The sequence below is a fragment of the Loxodonta africana genome, chromosome 1, assembly GCF_030014295.1.
Source record: "Loxodonta africana isolate mLoxAfr1 chromosome 1, mLoxAfr1.hap2, whole genome shotgun sequence".
In the NCBI taxonomy this organism is placed as follows: domain Eukaryota; kingdom Metazoa; phylum Chordata; class Mammalia; order Proboscidea; family Elephantidae; genus Loxodonta; species Loxodonta africana.
The window spans coordinates 19,207,212-19,211,442 of NC_087342.1; the positions used below are offsets into that span (position 1 = coordinate 19,207,212).

The window sequence follows — 4,231 nt, forward strand, 5'->3', positions numbered from 1 at the left end:
AAAACAGTAGCTGTAAAATTCGTATTTTTTAAAATGATGGACATATAGGGGGAGATTATGGCTTTTCGATTTGTTTATTTTTTTACTTTTCACTAAAATCTATCAAAAACAAACTTGTTAAGGAAGCTAATTATAATAGAACTACTTGTGGTGACTCTAAGTCAGACTGCAAACTCAAATGCTTACAAGGGTTAGGCAGGTAACGCAAATATGTAAATGTGGCAGAGTCTAAGACAGTAGGGATAAGTGAGGCCTGTGGCAAACTGGAGAGCCCACGCCCCATCTAGGGCCATTCCAACTTGAACTAACAACAAAAACAAACAGCAACAAAAACCGCGTTTTGCCAAATACGTCTCCTCCCAGGCTGCCAGTTCACAGCACCCATCTTGATGCTCCACACAAATTACAAGGTAATTAAAGAATCACAGGAGCTTACATAAAAATGCGGCAGCTTTTCCTGACATTTATTTAGAACTTCCACTGGCATTAACTCTGCTGTGTCTTATCGGATTCACCCAGGCTGAACAGAGATAAAAAAAAATAACAATTATACCCACTACCTTTTCCTCAGGGTTATTTAACACATCTGTCAGCTGCAGGAGCCCCGGTGGTACAAATGGCACTCAACTATTAGTTGTAAAGTTGGCAGTTCGAACTTACCCAGAGGCACGTAGGAAGACAGGCCTGGTGATGGGCTTTCAAAAGGCCACAGCCTTGAAAACCCTACGGGGCAGTTCTGCCCTGCACACATGGAGTCACCATGAGTTGGAATTGATTCAACGGCAACTAACAACAATGACATCAGCTGAGAGTCTAAAACCCAATGTTATACAGTTTCTTAAAACTTTTCCATTTCAGTTTTCACAAAGATCATTTATCAAAGTAAAACCTGGAGGAGGGAGGAGGGATGAATAGTTGGAGCACAGGGCATTTTTTAGGGCAGTGAAACTCTTCTGTATTTTATTGTAATGATGGACACATGACATGCATTTGTCAAAACCTATAGGCCTGTAGGACAGAAACAGTAACCCTAATGTAAACTATGGACTTTAGCTAAAAATGACGTACCAGTATTGGTCCATCAATTGTAACAAATGTACCACAGGAATAACAGATGTTGACAACAGGAGAAACAGTGTACACGGGGGAGAAGGAGGTATATGGAAACTCTGTAGTTTCTGCTCAGTTTTCTGGGAACCTAAAACTGCTCTAAAAATAGTCAATTTTTGAAAAAATAAAAATAATGTATATATATTTTTTAATTAAAACCTCAGTATTTAGTGGAACCGTATGGACTTTGTTTTAATTACTGAAGTTTTTTGTCTTTATATTACTACATTTAGAAGTTGTTCCACATACTTCCCAGCAGAAAATGGTAACTGGTGTTAAGTAGGCAAAAGCAGAATACAGAAACATATCTCTATGCCATAAGCTCCGTTTGGTTCAAGTATATATGGGGAATCCAGAAAATCTGGAGGTTGGGCTTGGGAAAGACTGCTTCTAGGGTGATTTTTTTCCCCTTTCCTTTCTGTTGAAGTTGATTGAGTTATTCATTTTTTTCAAAGATCTCTTAGTATGAGAGAAGTATTTAGTGGTAAAATGGTTTAATCAAATGGACATGCATGACTTCAGTGTGATAACCAGACACTATTTACCCAGACCCTGCTTCCTTAGGGTGCCTTTCTCCCCTTGAGAACAAGGCCCTCTGGTCCTCGTCCCAGGCCACTGTCAGTCTCCTTGAATCAACCAACACAGACTTACAACTTGCTGGCTACAACTTTTCAAAGCTCTCATTCTGGCTACAGCTATTTTTTCTTTTTTATGGTAAAAATATATAGAAAAAACAGCCATCGATTCAACAATTTCTACATATAAAGAGTCTGGAACACTTCACAAGCTTGCCTGTCATCCTTGTGCTGGGGGCCTGCTAATCTTCTCTGTATTGTTCTAATTTTAGTGTATATGCTGCCTAAGCAAGCACACTGCTATGATTCTTACAACACATTTATCAGAGTGAAGATTGTGTGGTAATTAGGCCTGAAGAGAAAGCCGGGATTTGGCGCAGTTGCTGGGGAAAACTGTGCCTCTCTCTCCAATTGCCTCCACCCCTTTCCTGCTTAAAATAGGACTTGGCTTCTCTCTGTGGGGGGAGGGGATGTGGTAAGTGCTAAACTAATCTTTTTTTTCTCTCCTCAGGGATCTTTATCTGTTGCCCTGGACCATTTCAAGGAGAAGGCCTTCATTGACAATGTGTTCCCCTTCCCACAGAAAGGAAGGGCATTCATGTCATTCCACCTGTTGGAATCTCAAGGCGAGGGCTCACCTGTGTGTCTCTCTAGTCTTTCTTAGTTTTCAGGTTGGACCAGGCCACCATCCTGAGGAAAGTGGTAGAGCCTTCGAATGCTTGTGAGTTGGTGATAGATGTGCCTCTGGGTTTGATGCATTCACTTCAGGGGGAGCACAAAGACCCCTCTCCCATTAGACAGGGCATTCTCCCTGACCCTTTCTTACAAAAACAAAGAGGAAGGTCTGGGCCAGCCATGTCTAACCAAGAATAATGCAGTAATCCTGGGCACACAACACCACACACCACCCCACCACTCCTCGCAAAACCTAGTCCCATTTCCTGATAAAAGATTAATCACTAGTGTTTAATCTGCCAGATGCTGTACTGTTACACGTGAAGTATCTCATTTAATCCTCACAGTACCATGAGGTGGGTACTAATATTATTATACCCCTTTTCCAGTGAAGGGCACACTGAGAGGGTTGCCAGAAATGAACTTATTTTATTTCACAATTCTGACCCAAAGACTGGTCCCAAGTGCACCATCCTAAGACCCATGGTGGAGGCAATAATTGCCTTATCATGTGGGAGTCAAGCATGTGGAGAGGTTTTCCATAACGGCATGCAGTGACAGGGGACCAGAGAGGGCTGTCTGCCTGATCCTTCCTAGTCCCAAGATTACTGCCACGTACAGACAGGCTGGCTTTGGTGTCGCCAAGCTTACTTACGAGCTGAATACTCCCCTTCCCAGGATTACTGGCCCTTAATTTTCAGGGATGTCTGGAGAGCCAAGTAGGAGATTGATGGATGCCCCTAACATACCCAAGTCCTAGGCAGGACAGAAAGAAAAGACAACCAACATGGAGCACCTTCTCTGTGGTATGTGCTATATTGTCGTTTCTCTCTTACTAAGGCTCAAAAGGTTGTATCACGTGGAGAAAGTAGCACAGCTGTGAGTGGCAGAGCTCTGAGGACTGAAGACAGGAGTCCCTTACATTCCTGCAGTGTGTTGCTCTTTGTAAGACAGTCTGACATCGATGATGTTACCTCATTTGAACCCCTCAGAACAGATATCATGGTTCATGTCACACCACGTCACACAGCTGGGGGCAGAGGGGCCAGGACCATAGATCTGCTCTTTGAGCATCTCCTTCTGCACCACTTCTGCAGTCTTTTCACTTCCTTTCCCTTCTCTGCCCCATCCCCCACTCTTCTCCTATTTTTCTCCTCCCCTTCTGTTTTAATGGAAGGAGCCTTGAGTGTGGAAACCTAAGCTCTCTTCCTGGTTTGCCACCCTGGGGAAGCCTTGGGCCTCACTTTCCAACCTCTGTCAGGAGGCTCCTACTCAGTCCTGCCTGGGTCCCAGAGCCTCCACCCCATGTCTCGATGTGGCGCCAGCAGCACATTAGCTCCTTCCAGGAGAAGACATCCACATGGCCCAGCTCCACCACATCACCGAGGGGTAACTAATGTTAAGGTAGTTTCTGGCTTCCATGCACTTGCGTAGAGTAAGAGTCCAGCACCTGCAAGACTCCTTTATTCTACAAGGCCCCATGTGGCCAATGCTATGAGAGAGGCCCTTTATTAAAGTCAGGTGCTTTTCATGCATTATCTCACTTAATCGTCACAGAATCCCCTAGGTGTTTTTGCCCTAACTTTGCAAACAAGAAAGTTGGAAATAACCTAAATGCCCATCAATAGACGAATGGATAAACAAAATGTAGTACATGCCTACAGTGGAGTACTACTCAGCCATAAAGAGAAGTGAAGTCCTAATACATGCTACAACATGGTTGAACCTTGAAAACAGATGTTGAGTGAAATAAATCGATCACAAAAGGACAGATATTGTATGATCCCACTTACATGAAATAACAGGAATATACAAAGTTTATTACTGGTTACCAGGGACGGGAGGGATGGGGAAAGAGGGAGTCATTGTTT

The 4,231-nt window shown here is 43.5% G+C and overlaps 1 non-coding gene across 1 annotated transcript; it reads right to left on the reverse strand.

Moving 5' to 3' along the window:
* Positions 1-1,874: 1,874 nt before the first annotated feature.
* LOC111751456 (U6 spliceosomal RNA) lies at positions 1,875-1,981 on the reverse strand. The gene has a single exon (XR_002786575.1). It is a non-coding gene; the product is annotated as a U6 spliceosomal RNA (small nuclear RNA).
* Positions 1,982-4,231: the final 2,250 nt, after the last annotated feature.